Genomic DNA, 27,969 nt, shown 5'->3' on the forward strand with positions numbered 1-27,969 from the left:
GACCGCCGAGGAAGAGTGGCATTGCAGGAGAGGTCCACCGGTTCCATGCAGTGTGTTGATATTGCCTCAGGGAAGACATCCATGTTTGGCGTCTGATACAACGGTTGCAGTGGTTGTTGAGGAGGCTGATGGACGGGCTGGACAGCAGCTTCAACAACGGGCGAGAGTGGAACTGGTAAGTGTGTGAATGCAGCCTGTGTTGACTGGCTGCGTGCTTTCTCGAACTGACGCTCCAGAGCCTTGTGTCTCCTGGAGGCGTCCTTGTCTGCAGCTGATGAGTGTTTTGTCTTTTTAGAGCATGGAGCAGCTGACGAATACGAATGCGTAGCGCGTTTTCGGGACTTTTTACGCCGCTTGACCTGTTCGTGAAGGCGCTCGGGAGAACTGTTATTGTCCTCCAGATCCGAGGAAAGAGCACGTTCGGCCATTGTTGAAGACTTTGTTTCCTTTTCTGTCTCTCTCTCTCTCTCTCTCTCTCTTTTTTTTTTTTTTTTTAGAAAGGAAGAGGGTGAAGGTCAGGTAAGTAATTAATTTGTGTTATGTAGATATATACAAGATATGGTTATTGATCCCTTTTTCTCTTTTTTTTTTTTTTTTTTTTTTAGGAAGTTTTTACAGTTGAGGATCGAAGGATTAAATGTACGTAATCAAAAGGCTAGCAGGTAAGTCCAGGAATAGAGTTGGGGAGGGGGGGTTTGGAGAAAACAGTGAAGAACTAGCCAATTAGCTCCACAGAGGCAGGCTAGTTAGGTCACCCAAAGCAGTAGAATAGAAGGTTTGCCTCCAGGGGCCAACTGCGCATGCGTGAGGCTGTTGCCAGGCAGAAATTTACAGCCGTTGCAATTCTTCTCCTTTAGGCCCTGAAAAATGGCGCCAAACAGGGCAGCAGATCTAGGGTGACCGTAGGGATTATGAGGGCTGCTCCCCCCTTGAATTGTCCTTGAGCGGGCGATGAATTTGGCCAGGCAAGAGTCCAAGGCCGTCAGGAAGACTCCTTATGGGGGGAAAAACAAGGAGCGCGAGCTGCCGCTAAGCGCAGCTCCCAGCGCTGAGGCGGCTAGAAAAGGGCGTGCACTTTGAAAAACAGTTCAAGCGCCGCCGCCTTGAGCCCCTAGCAGTCTATAATGCAGGAGGGGGCAGCCGAAGGCTCAGAAGCGCTCCCCCTGCTGCTTAAATGCCAGAGAAAGCTCCGTCGAATGAGGGGCGGACGAGGGACGCTCCAGTGTTCGAGAAAGGCTTCGACTATGAGAGCGCCCGTGGGGGGAGGCTGCAACACGATCTCTGCGAGAGCGAAGGCGTGCGATCACTCACAAGTGATCCAGACGCCAGGAGAGAGAGAGAGACGCCGCTGAGCACAGGGCGTCAATCTCAAGCCGCCAAATCAAATGCAGTCCGGTCTGTCAGGGCATAATGTGGGAAGCCGGGGAAAACAGCCACACACGCCTGCGGCTGTCAGATAGGGCAGGCAAAAAGGCCAGGCTTCAGTTCGAGCAGAAGTCACTGACAGCGTGCCTGAATCAGCAGGTAGACTCACCCCTGGCAAATTTAGTAAAAAGGAAAGGGACTGGAATTGAAGAATCCAAAGCTTCAGGAATAGTTTCTAGTAGTTAACCAGAGAAATTCTCAGACAGTGTCACAGGCTCAACTGAGTGAACTAAACTGGGACTCTGTTGAGCAAGTGGGCGTGTCTGAAGAGAAATCTCTTAAAGGAGCACACTCAGTGTAGGCTACCCAACTACTGAACTACCCGAAGCTTTGGATTCTCCAAGCTGCGCGTTGGAGAAGAGCTCGTTCTGCCGGGTTCGTGCTGCTTATTCCTCCACCACCACCACCCATGTGCATCTGCAAGCATTCAGCTCCTCCTCCGAAGAAAGGGGTTTTTATTTTCCTGGTCCCTCCAGTGAGGGTCTCTGCCCTCTTCCCTTCTCACCTCAAGCGAGAGAGACTAAGTTTGGTCAGTTACATTTCTCGTCCTTGAACAGGGAATGATTTTCATGAACACACTCACACACTCTTCAAATACACATATGGTTTGAACAGGAAATAGTATATCCCTGTGTAAGTCAATATCCGTGTTTCTCAACCATTTCTTTACCATTTTAAGATGTGTGGATTTCTACTCCCAGAATTCCCCAGCCAACATGAATTCTGGAAACTGAAGTCCACCTGTAGGAAGAAATATCCTTCTGGGTTCAGCTCCAAGTGGGGAAAAAGACACAGGAAACATGGAGACTGCTTGGAAAGATGGTTTAATGGTGGACAGGATCACATGGTTTGAGTTCCTGAACAGAAAAGGGGCCAAGATGCAGTGAGTCCCCGGGTTTTATGCCCTCTCTGGCTTTGAACTTCCTGGGGCTCAGAAAGAGTATCCTGATTGGTTGTCAGACTCCCAGGGGGTGGGGGTCTTAGCTAGCCTTGCTGGCTGATGTAATCTTCCCAGGTGCCATGTGGTGAATTTCTGTTGCTAGATGGGTCCTATTGTGTTGCAAATGATGGTCCTTTGACAAAGGATTGGGTTTCTGCCTCTGGCCCATTGACAAAAGGAGGGGAGGCAGGAAGGTGGGAGCTGCTTTGTCTTTAAAACACGTTTCTCCATTTCTCATCCAGGGAAATATATTCTACCTTTTTAATATTTCCTAAAATATTTCATTCTTCTAGGAAAGGGGTGGGTGCTAACTTCCTATACACCCATCTTAAAAGATGACCATTCCCAATCAACATCCAGGACATCTAGGATGGCCTAGCCCTAGTGGTTAATGCCAGGGCTCAAAAGCAGGAGACAGTGAGTTCCAGTCCCACCTTGGCCCTGAAAGCCTGCTGGGTGAGCTTAGGCCAGTCTCAGTCTAATCCACTGTAGGAATCTGTAGTCTGCATATGTGCAGGGATTTTCCTATCTTGGATGGCAAACCTCAGATAAGGAAGGTTATCAGATAAGGAAGCGCCAGGAAATGACATTAGAAGATAAGACCCTAACTCTGTAAACAAGAGGAACAGGAGGAGAGGAAGTGGGATAATAATAATAATAATAATAATAATAATAATAATAATAATAATAATAATAATAATAATAATAATAATAATAATTTTATTTCTATACCGCCCTTCTCCCGAAGGACTCAGGGCGGTGTACAGCCTATTTAAAAACACAGACAAAACAATGATATAAAATTTAAAATAATTAAATAAATGGCTCAAATTTAAAACCCCAATAAATTTAAATACCCCAATTTAAAACTATTGTATTGATAGTCCGGCCTGGCGGATGTGTGTTAGATTTTAATTATAGCCAAATATTAGAAGTGCTTAAGCCAGCAGTAATGATTAACCTATGATTTAAGTTACCTGGAAGATTCTGTGAGCCAATGATATTCTGCCAAGTATGCTCTAATTTGAAAGTAACAAACTATATAATGTCACTATGTAAGGCAATAAAGTTACCACATATATTCTCAACCTTTGTGTGTGTGGTCACTCAACAACCCACCTCACAGGGTTGTTTTGAGGAAAATAAGAGGAGGAAGGTGTGTTGGATATGTTCACTGCCTTGAGTTATTTGCAAAAATAATAAAGCAACGATAAATAGAAATAAAAAATGGAATCATTTCTATTTTCCAGTGGCTTGGCAATGTTTTCAGGGTTATTTCTCTGTTGTATTGTGTTGGCTCTGGGAACAAGTGTGAGAACTGGGCTGCTCCCCCAATTAAAAGATCCTGGGAGTAAAATTAAACATTTATTATCCAGTTAGGAAAGAAGACCAAAAAAGTAAAACTACCAAAAATGGTAACTGTAGATTGCTTCTCGTTACTGGCACTTTGAACGAAGTTCCGAAACAAAAAAACCTAAATAGGTCTTCTCCATGAACACATACAAGCGCGCGTTTCCACCGTGCAGAGAGGGACACTTTTCGCATGGGCAGAGGAACCTTGGACACCGACGCCCATTGGAGATACAGAGGCGGTTTCGTTGCACGTGGTCCTGGCTGAAAGGTGAAATTGGAGGCGGGAGGAGCTGAACCGGCAATAAGGGGCGTGGCTTACAAGGCGGAAATGGAATCAGAGTGGAGAGCGGAAGCCTCACCCCCGCCTCCCATTGATTAGATCTCTGCTTCCTTCCCCGAGTCCCACTTTGCCCAGCGAGGATCGGCGCTGGATCTCTCGGAAGAGACTTCAGGATCCCGTTCGGAGCAGGTGGGACTACTCTCCCTCCGGTCTCCAGGCCGCCAGGCCGCCCCTCCTGCCAGGAGATCTTCTCCGCGCCAGGATGAAGGGAGCTGTGGATCCCGCTTTTCGCCTTGCAGGGGTTTCTCTCCCTTCTCTCCAGGGGGGCAAAGAAGGCTCCGTCCCGGGCTGGATCTGCCCCCTCCTTGCCCGGACAATGTTCCCCGCGGGACTTCGAGTGGATTCGGGAAGGAGCTTTGGGGAGGTTGCTTTCAAAAGGTCTCTCTGTGGTCTGTCAGAGCAAGAGGTCTCTGAACATGTATATCCCGCAAGTGCAGTTTTAAAAAACGGAATAAACGGACCTTTAAACCATTTATTGAGGTTTGTAATGTGGTCTTAACACAGACTGATCTCTTTGCAATGGGGAGGGGAGGGTTTGGGGGGAAGAAATGGTTTAAATTAGTTGAGTTGAGCTCTTGTTTTTATCTACAAGAGATCCTCTTTCTTAGAGCTCAAAGGAAAAAGGCTAAAAATGAAATAGTTTGTTTTATCCTAATGTTTACTTTGCTTCTGCTTTAAAAAGCTGGGTATAATTTCTAACCTTTATATTTTCCTTGTTTTGCCCAGAAGAGGCTGTCATGTGCCAGCGCCTTCTGGGCGGGTGTTTTAGAAACCACAAATTCTAAGGAAAATTGGAGGATGGTCTTGTGAGGAACTAGTAGAACAAGCTGATGGGCAGAAGGTTGCCTTACATAATTGTAAATATTTTCCAAAATGCCTGTCCAAAGTAGCATTGGGTCCCAGGAAGCCTGGAATTCTTCTGGCCTATTAAGCCTCCAAAAAGAACCGGAAAGAGTAGCCCTTTTCACTCATGCTCTGCCCCATCTGATCTCTCTCATCTTCCTTTGAATTTTCCTACTCAGAACTATGTTTTCATCCCAGTTATACTCCATCTTGCTAGATTCTTCCATTTTGGTTTATCAAGATCTTCTTGAATCATGATTCTGTCTCCATTATTTGTATTGTATCTTCTCCTATCTCTTCCAGGTCATTTATAGATTATTGTCGGCATCTGAACCTTTTTCATTTGTCTTTGCAGGAGAGAATTTGGAAAATGTGGCTTGGTTGGAGAAGCAGCTTCATGCACAAAGGGCCATTCAGTCAGACAGTATTTAACCGGTCAGTGGTGAAGGTCATCCCTGGCCTTGACTTAGAGGGAGAACAAGTAACCCAGAGACCTCTTAACTATAAATTTAAAGGTGAGTAAATAAATCTTGGTTTGGGGAATAAGCTTTTTTAATCTTTCTTTGTCAAAACTGCAATGCTGCCAAGGTGCTGGGTGAAGGCGTAATTCCTTTAATCAATATTTGTTGAAGAAGCCGCTCTTGGCCGAGTTGGAGGTGGAGCCCTGAGCAGAAGGCCACGGAGCTGGGTGGATGCACCTTGAAGCCAAAAGGGGCTGCCTGGGGACTTGGTTCGTGATTGGGCTGTCCAGTCATGGCAAACTGTTGTGTCAGCCCAAATTGGGTTTGTTTCACATGATACATTTTTAATTATAATATGTGCAAAATTTTCTTGTTTATGCCTTGTTCCATAATGCACTTGCAATTACAGTTTAGTAAACTAAAGCACTTAGACCTTGTTCTAAAGCTTAAACTTTAATTGAAATTCTCTGGATCCTTTATTGGAGATTTGGGGTGAATTTACCCCAGCATTAAACCATGTCTCAGTTCAGCTTTTTTTTCCGGGGGTGGGAGGGGCTGCTTGGGATGACAAATAAGGTCTTTCATTTCACTTTGGAGAAGCTCTCTATACCTTTATTTGCCTTGATCTGCCATGGTCCTTGTATGTGTAACTTGGCTGTTGCACCTGGAGAAGGATGAAATGCTAAATCGGAGCCATTTTCCCCTCCTCCGTTTCTGTCTGATCTTCTGGGGTTGAGTCTCTTTTAGGGTGGCCTGACTGAACTTCCCCTTCTAATATCAGAGCTGTGGAGTCGGGAGATAAATGTTCCGACTCCGACTCCGACTCCGACTCCTCAGTTTTTTGTACTTCCGACTCCGACTCCGACTCCGACTCCCCGACTCCGACTCCTCTGTATTAATATGCGAATGTATTTTATACATTCCTTGAAGGAAAGAAAGGCAACATACATGTCATTACCACAGGACTACTGGCTGGGAAGCCAACAGTCTACTGTATTGAACAGTTTAAGCAAAAGACAAACACAATGAAAACAACAAAGTTTTATTAATTTTTTTTTATTAATTTAATTAATCAAGTTGCTGGATAGTAGCAGCAGGCATAAACATCAGGAACAGGAACTTTACCAGTTCAAAAATACAAACCACATTATTTGGTTGTTTTAGAACAAAAACAAAGCTTATCTATATGAACCAAAAACAAAATCTGTAAAACCTAGAAATGGTTTATATTAATCTTGAAATGTAGTTATAGGCTTAGCAAATGCAAATCAATTCAATGTAGAGTTCTAAGGAAGAGAATTGCCTCTGCCAGATCCTCTTTCATAGAGGCTCTTAAGTCAGACTTTATTATTTTTAGGGCTGAAAATAATCTTTCGACACTGACTTGGGTGGGTGGCATTGCAGTAACTATTCTGGCCACATCACTAACGATCTCTGGATAAACAAGGATGGCTTCTTCAACAGTAAGTTTTGATGAGCGATCATACTTTTCAACTTCTTTTAGTGCTTTATAAAACTCCTGTTGGAATTTTTTTATTTGGACATTTACTGGTTCTGTAACGCTTATGCGACGTCGCTTTCCTTTAGCAACTTCCATTTTGTCTAAGAAGGAATCAAAGTCTAATTCTTCGTTTGAAGAAGATGATTCTGAGTTACCACTATTGCTTAAAAGAACTCCATCCTCCTGTGGAGGTATTTCAGGTCGTAATCCCTTCATGCGAACTGCTACATCATAGAGGGCCTTTTTCCCAGTAGCAATCTGTTTACTGTTCAATAAAAGTCGGCTCATTGGGTCGACATAAATAGCCGCTAACAAGATTTCATTTTCCAGCAAAAGACTCTCTCTTTTCATCATTGAAGATGCAATGCCCTCAGCTATTAACCCTCCATTTTTGTTCAGGCGATATAACAGGCTCTTCCATTCCAAGAGGAATTTACCCGGGGTTAGATCATCACATTGCAACCTCTTGGTGACAGTGAAGGGGTGAGAAAGAAGGTTCTCCAGCTCTTTTGTTTGTGTCCACTGGCTTGCAGTTAATGCAAGATTTTCATTGTCCATTTCTTCTATGAAGTCTTTAAGTTCAAGCAAACGCTTCACCATTAAATAAGTGCTTCCCCAGCGAGTTGTTTGATCCAAAATGGCTCCTTTTCCTGCACGTCTTTTCAAAATTGCATCTGTTTTTGGGGCCCTGGCTGCAACAGTTACTTGCCGTAATTTGCCAATTAATGTAGCTGCATGGCGATCTTTTAATCCATCTCTTATGGCAAGTTGCAGTGTATGAACAGCACATCGCATATGATGAATAGTAGCAAGCTTCAATGCTTCTTCAACAAAGTTGTCTAAAAAAATGTCAGCATTCTCTTCAGTTTCTAAACTTTCTCTAATACTTGCAGAGCTGTCTTCCTCTAAGTCTAATATCTGTTTGATACCTTCTTCATCTGCCTTCATCTTCTCAATTGTGCTCAACATGTTAGAAGCGTTATCTGTCACAACACATAAAATCTGTTCCTTTTTAATTTCAAAATCTTCTAGAACACCCTCCACTAACTTCTGAAGGTAATCACTGGTGTGATGTGCCTGAGTGTCCTTTACTCCGAGGGTCCGTGTTATTGTTTTGTTATTTTCATCCACAAATCTAACATTAATAGCGAAATAATTGACTCTGTGATGTGTGCATGCATCCATTTTAAGGAAGACAAAACGTCCTTTCATAACTTTCTGTAGTTCTTCCTTTTTACATTTGGCCTCCTCAATTATAAGTTTCCTTATACTTTCTCTTTCCAGAGAAACACCAAGTTTTTTTGCCATTTCTCCATTTAGGCCTAAAAAGGCTGTCTGTGAAAAGAAGGATAGTGGTACACTATTCTTTACTACCATTTCAATAATGTGGTGTTTGAATTTTTCTGGTGTCATCCTTATGGTAACTTTGTCAGATATAAAGAATTTTCTTATTTGTGATTGTTCTCCAGTAGATTTCTGAACGTTTTTTGTCACAGAAGTAGATGCAATGTTTTCATTGCTATCTTTCTCATTCACGGCTTCTAACACTTTGGGATGAAAACGCTGTAAGTGTCTTTTCAAATTTGATGCTCTTGTAGGTGCATTTTTATCAGGCCCACTGAAACTGCTAATTTTTGCATCACATTGTTTTTCACCATCATCATCTTTTCTAATACATTGGCACACGTAATGTTTTCCATCACTTGATAATGCAAAGTGCTCATAAACAGTAGACTTTGTTGTGTTTGTTGTTAGCAGTCTTTTTGCCATTGTTTAGGATGCCTCTTTCCCTAAAATATAAAATATGTTATACTAACTGGCATATAATTAGATTTTTAATATCAACATACACAGTCTTGTAAGTTGTACGTACATGGCTTTATACAAACAAATAAGCTATATATCCCAGCACTAAACCTAGACATGATTTGTCCTATACAATATAAACACTTACAGTTGAATCCAAGAAGCTGTTCCACCAAGTTCTTCTAAGCCACTGGTTCTCAACCTTCCTAATGCCGCGACCCTTTAATACAGTTCCTCATGTTGTGGTGACCCCCAACCAGGGGTGGGTTCTAAATTTTTTTACTACCGGTTCTGTGGGCGTGGCTTATTTTGTGGGCATGGCTTGGAGGTTATGTGACTGGGTGGGTGTGGCTAGCTGGTCATGTGACCGGGTGGCCATGGCTATGTGTATAGAGGGCTGAAAAAAGTCATTTCTGACAGGTCCTCGCACTTTTGACTGGTCCTCACACTTATGACCATCCTCACATTTATGCCCGTGCAGCATTTTTAACAACCATGTCACTCATTTCACAACTGCTTCTCTTCACCATGGTGACAAGATAGGGCAAAAACGTAAAATGTGAGGACAGTCGTAAGTTCGAGGACTGGTCAAAAGGGAGAGGACCAGTCAGAAATAACTTTTTCAGCCCTCTGAGTAGTCCATATACATAAAAGGATACAGCAATAGAGAGGGATGAAGGAAGGGAAGGGAAATTAGAGTAGGAGTGAGGGTAAGAGAGGGAGGAAGAGAGGAGGAGAAGGAGAAAGGAAGAGGAAGTAGGGAGGAGAAGAAGAGGGTGAGGAAGAGAAAGTAAGAAGGAAAGAAAAGAGAGAGGTGGTAGGTTTGAGGAGAAAGATTGCTGTACAATAAAAAAGATGAAAGGGAAGAAAGCCAACCCCAAACAAATATAAAGATATTAAGATAAAGAATGAATTGTTAAACTTTAAAGAATAAAAGAGAACAAATATGAATAAATAACAATAATTAGAAACACACATACAAACATACAATGTATTTTCTTTGAACAGAGTATTTGGCCGGTTCATAAATTTAAACAGTGTTTAGTCATGTTTAAAATTTAAGCTAACAATCAGAGTTACAAGTTTTTATAGCCTTAGCTGAATGACAGCAGTTTTTCCAATGGTTTACAGCTTCAGTCTTGAACTATTGACCCTCCATTCCCTTCACTTATGCAAGTGTCTCTAGTCCTGCAAAAAACATATTTACTTAATCCCTTATCAGTGAGAGGCTAGGTTACCCATGGGCGCTGCGTTCCCTGTAACAGCAGAACACAACACTATGGAAAGTATAAGTATTGCCACTCCTAATTGTGCGTTGCGTGCCTTATAGTGAAGCACATGAAAAGCATGCTTCTTCACGGTCACTTAACGTGTTCATTTTGCGGTTACGTGAGGCACTGCATGCATTGGTCTTTATTCTTACAGTAGAGAAGTCATTAATTATAACTTTTTGTGAATTGGGACATTTAAACTTGCTTTTTTTAAAATTCCAATCTAAATTTAGTAGGAGTCGGAGTCGGAGTCGGTGCATTGTTTGCCGACTCCGACTCCGACTCCAGGTACCCAAAATTTCCTCCGACTCCGACTCCTCGACTCCGACTCCGACTCCGACTCCACAGCACTGTCTAATATACACAACTTTTTGGTTGGACCTGGTTGTGCTCAGGGCACAGACAAGCAGCCTGGGGTGGCCCAGGGAATCGGCTGGCCTCTCCCATCCGGGTAGGAAATGCAGAGGGATGACCTCAACTCAGACAGTCCTGTGTCTTGTGCTAAACTGTGGTTTATGGAAGAAGCCAGATGTGGCTCCAGAGGGAAACTCCTGTTGCAGAAGCCAGCAGCTGCTCTGTTCCCCTCCCTTCTTGCCCAAGGCAGGTGTGGCACTTCTGACTGAAGGACCCCTGTGGGGCAGTTGGAGAGGAGGGAGGGCTGGCATAGATGGTGTTGTCTTAACCCCAAAATAAATGACATTGGAGGTGGCTACTAGAATAATAGCAAAGCCCACCTGCTCCCTACACTCTTCACCTACCCACCCCATCCACTTTTAATTTGACATTACTGTACCTTCATTGTTTATCCCATTGTTCATCATTTCAGTACTTTGATACTGTTATGTTTACACACATTCATTTTAACATTTTTACTGTCATAAGTGCCCCAGAGTAGCCCCTCAGCGAGATAGGTGGCAAATAAATTTAAACAACAAATAAATAAAGAGCCTGAAGGAAAGTTGCACAGTCTTCCCAAAAGGAAGAGACTGAGCTGTGAAATGGATCCATGCAGGCAGAGGAAACGTGTCACGAGGAAGCCAGGATCAACTAGCCATGATGGGATGCAGATCATAAGTGGAATAATCAGAAAAAGCAAGGAAAGGGGAAAAGAAAAAGGGTTGCTTACACTAACCTCAACTCTCTTTCCTCCTCTTTGGCTTCTGTGATGCCTTAATTTTTTGGGTTGCCTGTAGGAAGTCCTTGATTTAAGACTACAGTTGGGATTGGAATCTTGCTTGCTTAACAAAGTGGTCATTATGTGAGGTAGATGGCTTTGCTCAATTAGTGTAATTTTGCACTCACTGTTGCAGTTAAGTGATTTCACTGGTCGTTAAGTGGATGAAGTCCCAGATAAGAAGGTCAGGTTTGTGGGGGGGGAGGGGGAGGCCATCGGAGTCCCAGCAGAGTCTGTGTTTGACTTGAGGGGGTCCTGGACAAGCTTAGAGATGCTTTGGTCCATGGTGCTCAGAAACAGCATGGAACATGTGGCTTGGAGTGTGGCACAAGGCTGCAAAGGCCACCGGACTGGGGATTAAGGGCGCATTTCCCAGTGGCACCGGTGACACTGGGCTGAAGTCCAGGCTTGGGGTCAGTGGCAGATGGCTGAAATGGCTGAAGGCCGCAGGCTTCCGCTTAACGCACCACCCTGGCATTTCTGCCTCATTGAGCGGACTGAGGCTTCTGGGGGTGGCTGCAGCTCTTAATTCATGCGTGGCCTGCACTGGATCTCCAGGGTCTCCCCCACCCCACTTGAGGCCCCCCTGCAGTTCTTCCCTGGGTCTTCCTTCACTTAACAACACACACAATCACTTAACCACAACAACAGAAGATTTTGCCTCCAAGAGATGTAAGGGCTCCATCACTGGAGATTTTGTCCAGGTGTTCTGAGGGTTGGACTTGAAGACCGTTATGGTCCCTTCTAGGATTTTGTGATTCCCTACCTTTCTCAAAAGGAAATATTATTCTCCATTTCTTTTTTTTTCCTAACAGAAATAAAATTTTGTGATCCAACCTTTACCTGCAAGTCGATTACAACAAAACTGTAGAAAATCAGCACAAGGCAGCAGCCGCCAACAAGTATGGAGTATGAGAAACCCTTGGATCTCCCGTCAGACACAAACAACACTCCAGAAAACCACCAAACTTCCCATATATGCTCAGAGTGTGGGAAAACCTTTGCTTGCTGGTCCCTCCTTTTGACCCACAGGAATATTCATTTTCAAAGAGGATCCAGTCAAGGTTTGGAAGGTGTACTAAAACCCTATAAATGTGAGGAATGTGACTTATGCTTTGAACGAAAGTTAGAACTTCTTAAACATCAGAAAATCCATACTGGAGATAAACCTTATCAATGTCTGGAATGTGGGAAATTCTTCCGTGCAAAATACACTCTCGGGGACCACATGAGAATCCACACAGGGGAGAAACCTTACAAGTGTTGGGAATGTGGGAAGAGCTTTTCTCATAACTCAACTCTTTGGATCCATAAGAAGATTCATTCAGGAATAAAATCTTACAAATGCTTTGAGTGTGGAAAATGTTTCACTCAGAATTCATCTCTTCGGAGTCATGAGAAAACACACAGAGGGAAGACAAAGAAAAAAATGTACAAATGCTTTGTGTGTGGAAATTGTTTCACCCAGAGTTCAGATCTTCGGAGTCATTGGAAAACACACGGAGGGGAGAAAAATGTAAAGTGCCTCGAATGTGGGAAATACTTTTCCAGTAAATCAACCTTGGTGCGACATCAGAAAATTCACACCGGAGACAGACCCTTTGAATGCCCAGAATGTGGGAGAAGATTTATGTATTCTTTTGAACTTCACACACATCAGAAGGCTCACAAAGGGGAGGAACCCTATAAGTGTGGGGAGTGTGGGAAAGGTTTTCTTACACGAAAAGACATGCAGAATCATGAGAGAATCCACACAGGGGAGAAGCCATACAAATGTTTGGAGTGTGGGAAATGCTTTTCCCGAAAACACACCCTTGGAATGCATGAGAGGGTCCATACAGGCATGAAGCCATATAGATGCATAGAATGTGGGAAATCTTTTGCTTATAAGGAAGTACTTTGGAGACATCAGCAAATTCACACCGGGGAAAAGCCATATCAATGCATCGAGTGTGGACAATTTTATCGTACCACATCAAACCTTAGAAATCATACAAAAACTCACATGGGGGAAAAAAGTTATAAATGTTTAGAGTGTGGGAAAGCATTTGCTCGGTCATCTCACCTTACAAGTCACAGCCGAATCCATTCAGGAGAGAAGCCTTTTAAATGCTCGGAGTGTGGTCAATGTTTTTCTCGGAAAGATACTCTTTCGAAGCATCAGCGAATGCACACTGGAGAAAAATCATATAAATGTTCAGATTGTGGGCAATGTTTTGCCCTACCTTCAGCACTTCGGATGCACAACCGATATCACACCGGAGAATAGCCTCACAAGTAGGCGGGGTGTGAGAAAACTTTTCATTGCAAATCACAGCTAAAAATGCATCAGATAGTCCATAGCAGAGATAAATCTCTTCAGTTGTGAACAATGCAGGGACACATTTTCTTTTTTCAGAGGCCACACCTTACCAGGCACCTCACACAGTGACAGAAGGGACCTGGTTCGCCAACTCTGAACTGGGATAGGAAACCCTGTTTAGGGTTGTCAAGTAAAACTTTTAAGGTTTCATTGAAGTTTTGTTTCCGTGGGAACTGCATGAAAGTCCATAATCTAGCCTGGGTTTTTTATTTTTTAAATGTTTTAGTCTATCGTCCAGCCTTAATAAAAGAATTTACACTATCCTACCGCATTTTAATTTCTCTGGAGTGCAGTTTTCTTACATTGTTTACCCCAGTGATGAATAATGCTAAATGAAGGATTGGCTCACTTCCTGGGCTGAAAGATAATCATAGTTTAAGGTCGCTGTCTTGACAGAAATTTTGGGCTTAATTGTGGTCCTAAGTCAAGGACTCCCTGTACTTGCTTTGTAAGCTAAATGGAGTAAAATGTGTCAGGGAATTTGTCTATGGAGATACTCAAGTCATCCAGGCCATGGTTATCCCAAAGATGCCTTTTTCAAGAGGCAACTGGACTTTTGTGGTTTTTCTTTGAAAACATTTTCAATCCAGAAGCTTCTTGGATGAGAAGCAAAACATCTTCAAAGAAAAACCACAAAGTCCAGTTGCCTCTTTGATAAAAAGCACCTTTGTGTCAGGTGACCAAATGGAATCAAAGACACTGACAGGAAATTGTGTCTGCGTGTTTTTTTTGTTAAATAAATAAATATATTTACATTAAATGAGAAGCAAGGAGGATCATATCAGGTGAATCAGCAGAGCAGGAACTTCATGAGGTAAATCACAGGGGGCACCCAGGGCAAAAAGGCGGGAAAGAAGGAACCTCCCTCTTTTCACTCAAGGCAACCAATCACGGCTTAGATTGCCTCATGCAGGGCCATCCCTCTTCAATCAATCAGCTGTAACTGTTCTGACTGTTTACCCCCCCTCCGTTTCAGTTATAAATTTAAATACGTTGACAAAATGTGATTGGGGGCGGGGAGTTACCAAAATATTTTATTTTTATTTACCGATCTGTTAAATTATAAACCATCTCATTTTAAATTGTATTCTATTCCAATATCATTTTACATTATTTTTGTCAGATTTTAATAATTTATGTTTGGAACTCTGCACTTTGATATGGCCTATGGGCTAATAAGCTAAACTAAAGTAAACTAAACCTTGACAAAATGCCCAGGGAAGTTGAAACTGAAATATTGTGCACTTACACTTGCTTTTGCATGTGAAATGGGATGACATGCTTTCCCCAGAGGCATTTCTGAGAGGAACAAGAAGGAATTGCAGAAGGAAGGTGAAATTCTGGCTGAGTTAGGAAGAGAAGAGTGGAAGGACATGTTGACCGAAGAGAAGAAACTTGGAAATTATGTGACAGTGTTCTCTTAGGTGTTTGGGGAGGAGATACCCCCCCCCAAACAGCTGAATAGAAATTCATGAGCTGAAAGGGACCTTGGAGGTAACAGTAACAGAGTTTGAAGGGACTTTGGAGGTCTTCTAGTCCAGCCCCCTGCTCAAGCAGGAGAACCTATACTATTTTAGATAAGTGAAGTCTCTTAAAAACCTCCAATGATGAAGCACCCACAACTTCTAAGAGCAAGCTATTCCACTGTTTAATTGTCCTCACTGTTAGGAAGTTTCTCCTTAATTCCAGGTTGCTTCTTTGATTTGTTTCCAAACATTGTTTCTTGTCCTGCGCACTGGTGCTTTGGAGAATAACTTGACCCCCTCTTCTTTGCAGCAGTCTCTCAAATACTGGAATACGGCTATCATGTCACCCCTAATCCTTTTTTACTTTAGACTAATCAAGCCCAAATCCTGCAACCGTTCTTCATATGTTTTAGTTTCCAGGCCTTTGATCATCTTAGTTTCTCTTCTCTGAACTTTTTCCAAAGTCTCAACATCTTTTTTGTACTATGGTGACCAAAATCGGTTGCAGTACTCTAGGTATGATCTTACTAAGGTTTTCTAAAGCGGTACTAATACATGTGATCTTGATTCTGTTTATAGAACTCAAGATTGTATTAGCTTTTTTGGCAGAGGCTCTCTCACAGTTAGTTTTTGAGCCAAATCTCACCTAATCTGTACTTGATATTTTCCTGCCTAAATGTAAAACTTGGCTTTTCTCCACGTTAAAGTTTATATTTTTGGATAGGGCCCATTCTTCAAGCTTGTCAAGCTCTTTTTGGATCCTGAGCTTGTCTTCTGGGTGTTGGCTATTCCTCCCAGCTTAGTGTCATCTGCAAATTTGATGAGTTCCCCTTCTATCCCCTCATCTAAGTCATTAATGAAGATATTGAAGAGTTCTGGGCCGAAGAAGGGGCTTTGTGGTACCCCACTGCTTACTTCTCTCCATGTGGGTGTACCATACCATTAATGACTATTCGTTCAGGGATCTCCCTGGATGGATCCGTAGACTAGGAAAGACAAAGAGGGCTGGAGGGGAGGGTGGGTAAAGGTGTTGGGCGGCTCCTGCCAGACTCTTTTTACATAAACACACCCAATATCGGGGGTTCCCGTGGCCCCTGACTCTTTCCCACTTTCTCCACCCAGGGATACAGTAGGGCGCCCCCTCCATTCTGTTCCCTCCTGAAAACCTGCCCAGCTGCCCTTCCAGGGTCTTTGGTTTGGATCCACCAGAAGGGATCCGCTCGGGGCTTCTTCCTGATCCTCCCCCAGATGCTCCACTAACCGCGGTTGCACGAAGGACTCATCCCCGCTTCTCTTTCCCCGTTTCGTCTCAGCACGAAGGGAAGCCCTGGCCATCCGGGGCGGACCCTGACTTTCCCCCGGGACTGGCTCTTCCTCGGGTTCCGCATCCCTTCCCGGTCCTCTTCTCCAGCCTCGGCAGACGCCGCGATCCAAGCCGTTCCCTCTGACACTCTTTGGCGGCCACCGCGGCGCTTCAGTTCCCCACCAGGATGCTGGGGGATCGCGACGCTTCAGTTCCCCACCGGGATGCTGGAGCAGGAGGCAGCCGCGCCACCGGCACAGCGCTCTTCGCATGGGCAGAGGAACCCCGGACACGGAGGCTTCAGAACACGTGGTTCTGGCTGGGAAGACAGAAAGGGAAGGGTGCTTTTAAGGGGCGTAGCTGCAAGACGACGGAGGAGCCCGAGATGAGAGCAAAAGCCCCTCTCCCACCTCTCCTTTCTCACTGACTAGATCTCCCGCTTCGACCAGCGAGGATCGGAGCTGGATCCCTCGGGAGAGGGCCTTCGCTTCCAGGGATCCTGGACCCCCCCCCCACCAGCAACATCGGTGGAATCCCAGCAGAGCCGATGGATGCTGCCCACAAGCGCCCCCAAAGAGAGAGAAGAAAGACACAGATGCTCCCAGCCCCAGAGGCGGCATCCGTGGGTCTGGATTGGGGGCAGGGAGCGTTCTCCTTGAATTTGGGAATTGGGAAAGCCAGGAAAGCGGAGGAACCAATGAGAACTTTCCCTGCTATAGCGTCATCGGTGTCCGGGCAGAGTCTCCCTTGTCTTCTCCCGCTGGAGGAGAGTTCGGAGCAGAGAGAGAAGCGGGGAAAGTGGGAGGGGGATCCGTTCAGTCTTTTGGGGGGCCGCGGCTCAAGCGGGAGTTCATGGCAGGCCCAGAGGAGAGTGTAGACTTCTTTTTGCCGTACTCACCGATCCGTCGTGGAGCGGGGCCGCAGTGGATGAAAAAAACGGAGGTGCAGCCCCACAGCTCGTGAAGACTTTGGGGGTTTCTGAGTCGACTGACTAGGGAGTCCCCCTCCCAAATAAATATAAGATAAAAATGCCTTCCAGAGAAACCCTCCAGGTGCTCACACTACTGGACACTCTTTCTGGTTGAGAAACCACATCAGACCTTGGAATGTGGAAAATCTGTTCCTTGAAATGAGACAATTGTCATAAATTTGTGAGTCCCACAGAGAGGAGCCCTAGAAATCTTTGTAGCATAGAAAACATTTTATCCTGAAATCTTTTCAAAAGATACAAAAGCAGGTCATAATTGTGGTAAAGTGAGAAAAAAGCTCCCTGGCCTGTCATCTTTTTAATTTCGATTACATTTAAATTCCTTTGTATATATTCTTGTTCTCTTACTGTGATATTTCATTATTATTCATATACCATGTTACATTAAATATTTTTCTTACCTATTCCTGTCAATCTGGAACCAATTTATTTGGTTATCTATTTTCCATCCAGATATTACTTCAAATAGTCTAAATTTAATGCGATGGTTTTGTAAAATTCATTAGCTTCACTAAAAGGGACCCACCTTAACTCATCATTTGCCTTCAACCGTGGTTAATTCTCTCCTTCTCTTCTGTCCTCCATAAAGTGGCATCTCATCCCCAGCCCAATGCAGCATAATGGTTTCCAAGGTAGTTTACTCTGGAAGTGGTCTTTTCCCTCTTCATCCCCTAGAAATGTCCTTTGTGATGTAGTCGCTGATGTGCTCAGAATCTGGGATCTGCCCAACTCCTATTGGGTACTTCAGGGGGCTTCTGGCACCTCCCTGTCCCCTCCAAGCAAAGGGTGGGTCCTCCTGTGAGCACCTTGATCTGGACACCTGGTTCCCCAGAGGCGCTTGGTACTCGGATGCTCCTCAGGTCTGATGGAGGCTCTTTCTCTTTATGGATTTAAGGCTCTTTGGGAAGAAGGTTCAGTCCTGGGCTACACGGAAGGTCAACAGATACTAGGAAAAAGAGCTCGTTCTGCCGGGTTTGTGCTGCTTATTCCTCCACCATCACCACCACCCATGTGCATCTGCAAGCATTCAGCTCCTCCTCCGAAGAAAGGGGTTTTTATTTTTCCTGGTCCCTCCAGTGAGGGTCTGTGCCCTCTTCCCTTCTCACCTCAAGCCTTGAAGGAGCCTTGGTAGTACAGTGGTTTAATGCACCCTGTAATTAACACAGCTGCCTGCAATTTCTGCAGGTTCGAATCTTACCAGGCTCAAGGTTGACTCAGCCTTCCATCCGTTCTAAGGTAGGTTAAATGAGGACCCAGTTTGTGGGGGCAATAAGCTGACTTTGTATAAATATACAAAAATATGAAGGCTGTTGCTTAACGCATTGTAAGCCGCCCTGAGTCTCCGGAGAAGGGCGGCATAAATCAAATTAAAAAAAAAAAAAAAAAGCGAGAGAGGCTAAGTTTGGGTCAGTCCCCCCTTTCAGCCAAGAACTAAACCACAGCTGGAGGGCACACAGACCCATGGATGTTCAGTATTGATAGTCATCATCCTGCGACCATTTGAAGTTATGACAGATAACCCTTGCAAAAAAAAAGTAATTATGACCAGGTTCTATAATGAGCAGACTCCATTACAACCATTAGTCAAGAATTAGCTGTATCCAAGTTTGGAATTGGATCCTTACATTTCTTTTCCTTGAACAGGGAATGATTTTCATAAAACACACACCTTCAAACACACATATGTGGTTTGAACAGGCAATCAGTGGTGGGTTTCACAATTTTTTATTACTGGTTCTGTGGACGTGGCTTGGTGGGCGTGGCATGGCGTGGCTTGGTAGGCGTGGCAAGGTGTTGTGACCCACCAGCGGCCTGCGCGGATTGTAGCTGATTCCAACGACAAGGAGGCTGGTATGGTGCTGCGTCAGCAGCCTGTGCAGCTGGCGCTCGAGTTGGACAGTGAGGAGGCTGGAGAAGATGTGGTGCCAGAGGCAGGGATTCAGCCAGGGCCTTCAGAACCTCCAGAAGCTCCTTTAAGTGAAGAGGATGAAGAGGAGGAGCCTCTTCTCAATGCACGGGCACGCAGAGCTGTCAAAAGGCAGGAGTGGTTCCTCAGGTCTCCTCGAGAGTAAGGCTTGGGGCTAATTGGCCACTCCCTTAGCCTATATAAGGAGGAACGCTGATTGCAGCAAGCTGCAGGGAACAACTTTAGTTCGCTTTCCTTCGCGTTTGGATTCTCTGCAACATTGCTTCTGGGCTTTCTGCCAACCCTAGTAAGACTGTGATTACCTTATCTGTGGATTCTTGCAGGCTATTAAGAAAGTTTATTAACAGCCTGCATTTGCAAATGACTGAGTTTTGAGTGAAATAAGCTTTGTTTAGACTTTGTGTGTGCTGTGTTCTTTGGGGTCCGTAGCTGGGGCAGAACACAAGGGAAGGATACTGCAAAATCCCCATTTCCTCCCGATCAGCTGGGACTTGGGAGGCAGAGAATAGATGGGGGTGGGGCCAGTCAGAATTTTTACTACCAGTTCTCCAGAACTGGTCAGAACCTGCTGAAACCCACCTCTGCAGGAAATGGTATATAGAATTCTTTATTGGCCAAGTGTGATTGGACACACAAGGAATTTGACTTTGGTGCATATGATCTCAGTGTACTGTAGGAAGAAATATCCTTCTGGGTTCAGCTCCAAGTGGGGAAAAAGACACTGGAAACATGGAGACTGCTTGGAAAGATGGTTTAATGGTGGACATGATCACATGACTTGAGTTCCTGAACAGAAAAAGGGGCAAGACGCAGTGAGTCCCCGGATTTTATGCCCTCTCTGGCTTTGAACTTCCTGGGGCCCAGAAAGAGTATCCTGATTGGTTGTCAGACTCCCAGGGGGTGGGGGTCTTAGCTAGCCTTGCTGGCTGATGTAATCTTCCCAGGTGCCATGTGGTGAGTTTCCTTTGCTAGATGGGTCCTATTGTGTTAGTTTCTGTTGCTAGATTGGTCCTATTGCGTTGCAGATGATAGTCCATTGACAAAGATTTAGTTTCTGCCTCTGGCCGTTGACAAAGGGTGGGGGCAGGAAGATGGGAGCTACTTCGTCTTTAAAACATTTCTAATCCAGGGAAACATAATATTCTGCTTTTTTAATATTTCCCAAAATATTTCATTCCTCTAGGAAAGGGTGGGTGCTATCTTCCTACAGTACATAAGGAGAATAAAATACATTCATCAAGAATCATAAGGTACAACACAGTGATAGTCATAGGGTACAAATAAGCAATCAAATCATACTAGGAAACAATATAAATATGCCTGTGTAAGTCAATATTAGTGTTTCTCAACCTTTACTATTTTAAGATGTGTGGATTTCTACTTCCAGAATTCCCCAGCCAACATGAATTCTGGGAACTGAAGTCCACCCATCTTAAATGATGACCATTCCCAATCAACAACCAGGACATCTAGTATGGCCTAGCCCTAGTGGTTAATGCCAGGGCTCAAAAGCAGGAGACAATGAGTTCCAGTCCCACCTTGGCCCTGAAAGCCAGCTGGGTGAGCTTAGGCCAGTCTCAGTCTAACCCACCTCAAAGGGTAGTTGTGAGGAAAATAAGAGGAGGAAGGTGTGTTGGATATGTTCACTGCCTTGAGTTATTTGCAAAAATAATAAAGCAACGATAAATAGAAATAAAAAATGGAATCATTTCTATTTTCCAATGGCTTGGCAATGTTTTCAGGCTTATTTGCCTGTTGTATTGTGTTGCCTCTGGGAACAAATGTTAGATCTGGGCTGCTCGTGATAAGACGTGATGACAGATGAATTAAAAGATCCTGGGAGTAAAATTAAACATTTATTATGCAGTTAGGAAAGAAAACCAAAAAAGTAAAACTACCAAAAATGGTAACTGTATCGTTACTGGCACTTTGAACGAAGTTCCGAAACAAAAAACCTTAAATAGGTCTTTTCCATGGACACATAAAAGCGCGCGCTTCCACCGTGCAGTGAGGGACACTCTTCGCATGGGCAGAGGAACCCTGAACACCGACGCCCATTGGAGATACAGAACTGGTTTTGTTGCACGTGGTCCTGGCTGAAAGGGGAGATTGGAGGCGGGAGGAGCTGAACCGGCAATAAGGGGCGTGGCTTACAAGGCGGAAGCGGAATCAGAGTCTACAGTAGAAGCCCCGCCTCCGCCTCCCATTGATTGGATCTCCGCTTCTTTCCGCGAGTCCCGGTTAGCCCGGCGAAGATCGACGCTGGATCCTTCGGGCGAGACTTCAGGTTCCCTCTCGGGGCAGGTAGGGCTGTTCTCCCTCCGGCCTCCAGGCTGCCCCTCCTGCCAGGAGATCCTCTCCCCGCCAGGATGAAGGGAGCTGCGGATCCCGCTCTTCGGCTTGCCGGGTTTTCCTCGGGGAGATCCGGCTCTGGCGTTGCCTGCAGGGAGCGGATTTCTCCCGGGGGGGGCGGGGCATAGGGAGCTCCGTCCCCGGACTGGATCTGCCCTCTCCTCGCCCGTCCAAGGCACCGCGGGGGGCTTCGGGTGGGTCCGCGAAGGAGCTTTGGGGAGGTTCCTTTCAGAAGGTCTCTCTGTGGTCCGTCAGAGCAAGAGGTCTCTGAGCATGTATATCCCGCAAGTGCAGTTTAAAAAAAATGCAATAATCTCAATTCAATTCAAATCTTTATTGTCAGCGCACAACATATGTACAATGAGATTGGTTGAGTTCCCTCAGTGCACCTCCCCAACACAATACAACTCACAGTGAAGACAAAAAATCCCTAACCCAATAAATCATATTAACAAAACACCCGGTCCTGTTGCACCAGTGTGAACATGTTACACATTGCGCCCGGCCCTGCAGTCCATCATACTACGTAGTTATGGTGTTATTTCTCATTCAGGAGTCTTGACAGCCCACAGCTAAAAACTGTTCCTCAGCCTGTTTGTGCTGCTGGCTATACTTCTATATCTCCTTCCTGATGTAGGAGGGTAAAGAAGTAATGACCAGGGTGAGAGTAGTTCCTGAGAATTTTCCTCACTCTTCTAAGGCAGCGAGCCCTAGACCTTTAAACCATTTATTGAGGTTTGTAATGTGGTCTTAACACAGACTGACCTCTTTGCAATGGGGAGGGGAGGGTTTGGGGGGGATTAAAGGTTTAAATTAGTTGAGTTGAGCTCGTTTTTATCTACAAGCTCAATTGAGCTCAAAGGAAAAAGGCTAAAAATGAAATAGTTTGTTTTATGCTAATGTTTACTTTGCTTCTGCTTTAAAAACCTGGGTATAATTTCTAACCTTTATATTTTCCTTGTTTTGCCCAGAAGAGGCTGTGATGTGCCAGCGCCTTCTGGGTGGATGTTTTAAAAGCCACAAATTCTAAGGAAAATTTGAGGCTGGTCTTGTGAGGAACTAGTAGAACAAGTTGATGGCCAGAAGGTTGCATTGCTCCCTGTTGGGCTTCATCTTGCCAGATTCTTCCATTTTGGCTTATCAAGATCTTCTTGAATCATGATTCTGTCTCCATTATTTGTATTGTATCTTCTCCTATCTCTTCCAGGTCATTTATAGATTATTGTCGGCTTCTGAACCTTTTTCATTTGTCTTTGCAGGAGAGAATTTGGAAATTGTGGCTTGGTTGAAGAAGCAGCTTCATGCACAAAGGGCCATTCAGTCAGACAGTATTTAACCGGTCAGTGGTGAAGGTCATCCCTGGCCTTGACTTAGAGGGGGAACAAGTAACCCAGAGACCTCTTAACTATAAATTTAAAGGTGAGTAAATAAATCTTGGTTTGGGGAATAAGCTTTTTTAATCTTTCTTTGTCAAAACTGCAATGCTGCCAAGGTGCTGGGTAAAGGCGTAATTCCTTTAATCAATATTTGTTGAAGAAGCCGCTCTTGGTCGAGTTGGAGGTGGACCCCTGAGTAAAAGGCCACGGAGCTGGGTGGATGCACCTTGAAGCCGAAAGGGGCTGCCTGGGGACTTGGTTCGTGATTGGGCTGTCCGGTCATGGGGAACTGTTGTGTCAGCCCAAATTGGGTCTTGTTTCACATGATACATTTTTAATTATAATATGTGCAAAATTTTCTTGTTTATGCCTTGTTCCATAATGCACTTGCAATTACAGTTTAGTAAACTGAAGCACTTAGACCTTGTTCTAAAGCTTAAACTTTAATTGAAATTCTCTGGATCCTTTATTGGAGATTTGGGGTGAATTTACCCCAGCATTAAACCATGTCTCAGTGCAGCTTTTTTTTTCGGGGGTGGGGGGGTGGGGGGGGCTGCTTGAGATGACAAATAAGGTCTTTCATTTCACTTTGGAGAAGCTCTCTAAACCTTTATTTGCCTTGATCTGCCATGGTCCTTGTATGTGTAACTTGGCTGTTGCACCTGGAGAAGGATGAAATGCTAAATCGGAGCCATTTTCCCCTCCTCCGTTTCTGTCTGATCTTCTGGGGTTGAGTCTCTTTTAGGGTGGCCTGACTGAACTTCCCCTTCTAATATACACAACTTTTTGGTTGGACCTGGTTGTGCTCAGGGCATCAGACAAGCAACCTGGGGTGGCCCAGGGAATCGGCCAGCCTCTCCCATCCGGGTAGGAAATGCAGAAGGATGACCTCAACTCAGACAGTCCTGTGTCTTGTGCTAAACTGTGATTTGTGGAAGAAGCCAGATGTGGCTCCAGAGGGAAACTTGATGAAGAAGCCAGCAGCTGCTCTGTTCCCCTCCCTTCTTGCCCAAGGCAGGTGTGGCACTTCTAACTGAAGGACCCCTATGGGGCAGTTGGAGAGGAGGGAGGGCTGGCATAGATGGTGTTGTCTTAACCCCAAAATAAATGACATTGGAGGTGGCTACTAGAATAATAGCAAAGCCCACCTGCTCCCTACACTCTTCACCTACCCACCCCATCCACTTTTAATTTGACATTACTGTACCTTCATTGTTTATCCCATTGTTCATCATTTCAGTACTTTGATACTGTTATGTTTACACACATTCATTTTAACATTTTTACTGTCATAAGTGCCCCAGAGTAGCCCCTCAGCAAGATAGGCGGCAATTAAATTTAAACAAGTAAATAAACAGTATGAAGGAAAGTTGCATGGTCTTCCCAAGAGGAAGAGACTGAGCTGTGAAACGGATCCATGCAGGCAGAGGAAACATGTCATGAGGAAACCAGGATCAACTAGTCATGATGGGATGGAGCTCATAAGTGGAATAATCAGAAAAAGCAAGAAAAGGAGAGAATAAAATGGGTTGTTTACACTAATCTTAGCTCTATTTCCTCCTCTTTGGCTGCTGTGATGCCTTAACCTTTTGGGTTGCCTGTATGAAGTCCTTGACTTATGACTACAGTTGGGGTTGGAATCTCGCTTGCTTAGCAAAGTGGTATCACGTGATGGCTTTGCTCAATTAGTGTAATTCTGCACTCACTGTTGCAGTTGTTAAGTGATTTCACTGGTCATTAAGTGGATGAAGTCCCAGATAAGAAGGTCAGGTTTGTCGGGGCAGGGGGATCAGGGGAGACCATCGGAATCCCAGCAGAGTCTGTGTTTGACTTGAGGGGGTCCTGGACAAGCTTAGAGATGCTTTGGTCGATGGTGCTTAGAAACAGCATGGAACATGTGGCTTGGAGAGTGGCACAAGGCTGCAAAGGCCACCGGACTGGGGACTAAGGCCGCATTTCCCAGTGGCACCAGTGACACTGGGCTGAAGTCCAGGCTTGGGGTCAGTGGCAGATGGCTGAAATGGCTGAAGGCCGCAGGCTTCCGCTTAACGCACCACCCTGGCATTTCTGCCTCATTGAACGGACTGAGGCTTCTGGGGGTGGCTGCAGCTCTTAATTCATGCATGGCCTGCACTGGATCTCCAGGGTCTCCCCCACCCCCTTGGGCCCCCCCTGCAGTTAAGTGAAGTCTTCCTTCACTTAACAACACACACAATCACTTAACAACTACAACAACAGAAGATTTTGCCTCCAAGAGATGTAAGGGCTCCATCACTGGAGATTTTGTCCAGGTGTTCTGAGGGTTGGACTTGAAGACCGTTATGGTCCCTTCTAGGATTTTGTGATTCCCTACCTTTCTCAAAAGGAAATATTATTCTCCATTTCTTTTTTTTTCCTAACAGAAATAAAATTTTGTGATCCAACCTTTACCTGCAAGTCGACTACAACAAAACTATAGAAAATCAGCACAAGGCAGCAGCCGCCAACAAGTATGGAGTATGAGAAACCCTTGGATCTCCCGTCAGACACAAGCAACACTCCAGAAAACCACCAAACTTCCCATATATGCTCAGAGTGTGGGAAAACCTTTGCTTGCTGGTCCCTCCTTTTGACCCACAGGAATATCCATTTTCAAAGAGGATCCAGTCAAGGTTTGGAAGGTGTACTAAAACCCTATAAATGTGAGGAATGTGACTTATGCTTTGAACGAAAGTTAGAACTTCTTAAACATCAGAAAATCCATACTGGAGATAAACCTTATCAATGTCTGGAATGTCGGAAATTTTTCCGTAGAAAAGACACTCTCAGAAAGCACGAGAGGACTCACACAGCGGAGAAACCTTACAAATGTTGGGAATGTGGGAAGAGCTTTTCTCATAGCTCAACTCTTCTGCTACATGAGAAGATTCATTCAGGAATAAAATCTTACACGTGCTTTGAGTGTGAGAAATGTTTCACTCAGAGTTCATCTCTTCGGAGTCATGAGAAAACACAAAGAGGGGAGACAAAGAAAAAAGTATACAAATGCTTTGTGTGTGGAAATTGTTTCACCCAGAGTTCAGATCTTCGGAGTCATTGGAAAACACACAGTGGGGAGAAAAATGTAAAGTGCCTCAAATGTGGGAAATAATTTTCCAGTAAATCAACCCTGGTGCAACATTGGAAAATTCACACCGAAGACAGACCCTTTGAATGCCCAGAATGTGAGAGAAAATTTATGTATTCTTTTGAACTTTGCACACATCAGAAGGCTCACAAAGGGGAGGAACCCTATAAATGTGGGGAGTGTGGGAACGTTTTTTTTACACAAAAAGACATGCAGAATCATGAGAGAATCCACACAGGGGAGAAGCCGTACAAATGTTTGGAGTGTGGGAAATGCTTTTCCAGAAAACACCCTTGGAATGCATGAGAGGGTCCATACAGGCATGAAGCCATATAGATGCATAGAATGTGGTAAATATTTTACTTATAAGGAAGTACTTTGGAGACATCAGCAAATTCACAGCGGGGAAAAGCCATATCAATGCATCGAGTGTGGACAATTTTATCGTACCACATCAAACCTTAGAAATCATATAAAAACTCACACGGGGGAAAAAACTTATAAATGTTTAGAGTGTGGGAAAGCATTTGCTCGGTCATCTCACCTTACAAGTCACAGCCGAATCCATTCAGGAGAGAAGCCCTTTAAATGCTCGGAGTGTGGTCAATGTTTTTCTCGGAAAGATACTCTTTCAAAGCATCAGCGAATGCACACTGGAGAAAAATCATATAAATGTTCAAATTGCGGGCAATGTTTCGCCCTACCTTCAGCACTTCAGATGCACAACAGATATCACACCGGAGACTAGCCTCACAAGTGGGCGGGGTGTGAGAAAACTTCATTGCAAATCACAGCAAAAAATGCATCAGATAGTCCATAGAGATAAATCTCTTTAGTTGTGAACGATGCAGGAACACATATTCTTTTTTCAGAGGCCACACCTTACCAGGCACTTCACACAGTGACAGAAGGGACCTGGTTCGCCAACTCTGAACTGGGTACTCTGAACTGTTTAGGGTAAGCTAATTAAACAAAAAGCAGAAATAGTATGCCTCCAGGAAATACACATTTGAAAGCAGGGTGGAAAATACTTGGAATATAATAAACTAGGGAAATATTACACAGCATTGGCAGAGAAGAAGAAGAAAGGGTGATATATATTAAGGAAGGAATAAAGGCTACCCAAATTTATGCGGATCCAAAAGAAAACTTTAATGATGGAAATAAAGAGGGCATACACTAATTTTGTTGGTAGTTTTTTATGCGCCTAATAAAAAACGGGGAATACTATAAGAAATTACATGAAAAGGTAATTATGACAGACCATAATAATATATGCATTGTAGGCGATTACAATGGGATTATGTTAGTGATAAAAATAATAAGAAAAAAGTATATATTACCCATATATAAAATGATAGATGAACTAAATTTGATAGATATGTGGAGAACTCTACATCCAAAAGACAATAAAATTCACCTTCTACTCCAACCCCCATGCATACCTACATCGCCACGATGTAAAAAAGATGTTGAGACTCTAGAAAGAGTGCAGAGAAGAGCATCAAAGATGATTAGGGGACTCAAGGATAAAACATGAAGAACAGTTGCAGGAACCGGGTATGTCTAGTTTAATGAAAAGAAGGACTAGGGGAGACAGGATAGCAGTGTTCCAATATCTCAGGGTTGCCACAGAGAAGAGGGAGTCAAACTATTCTCCAAAGCACCTGAGGGCAGGACAAGAAGCAATGGGTGGAAACTAATCAAGGAGAGAAGCAACTTAGAACTAAGGAGAAATTTCCTGACAGAACAATAAGGGGAATAACTTGCCTGCAGAAGTTGTGAATGCTCCAACACTGAAAATTTTTAAGAAGATGTTGGATAACTATTTGTCGAAGTGGTGTACAGTTTCCTGCCTGGGCAGGGGGTTGGACTAGAAGACCTCCAAGGTTCCTTCCAACTCTATTATTCCATTCCATTCCATTCTATTCTATTCTATCTTGGTCTAGAATTGATATGATGTGGATGAACAAGG

General features: G+C 44.3%; 1 pseudogene; it reads left to right on the plus strand.

Annotated features, from left to right (window-relative positions):
* Nucleotides 1–4,113: 4,113 nt before the first annotated feature.
* LOC139311889 (zinc finger protein 91-like) lies at nucleotides 4,114–27,248 on the plus strand (annotated as a pseudogene).
* Nucleotides 27,249–27,969: the final 721 nt, after the last annotated feature.

Source organism: Pituophis catenifer, unplaced genomic scaffold (assembly GCF_029215685.1).
Source record: "Pituophis catenifer annectens isolate HBS135680 unplaced genomic scaffold, rPitCat1.0.hap2 SCAF_2, whole genome shotgun sequence".
Lineage (NCBI taxonomy): Eukaryota > Metazoa > Chordata > Lepidosauria > Squamata > Colubridae > Pituophis > Pituophis catenifer.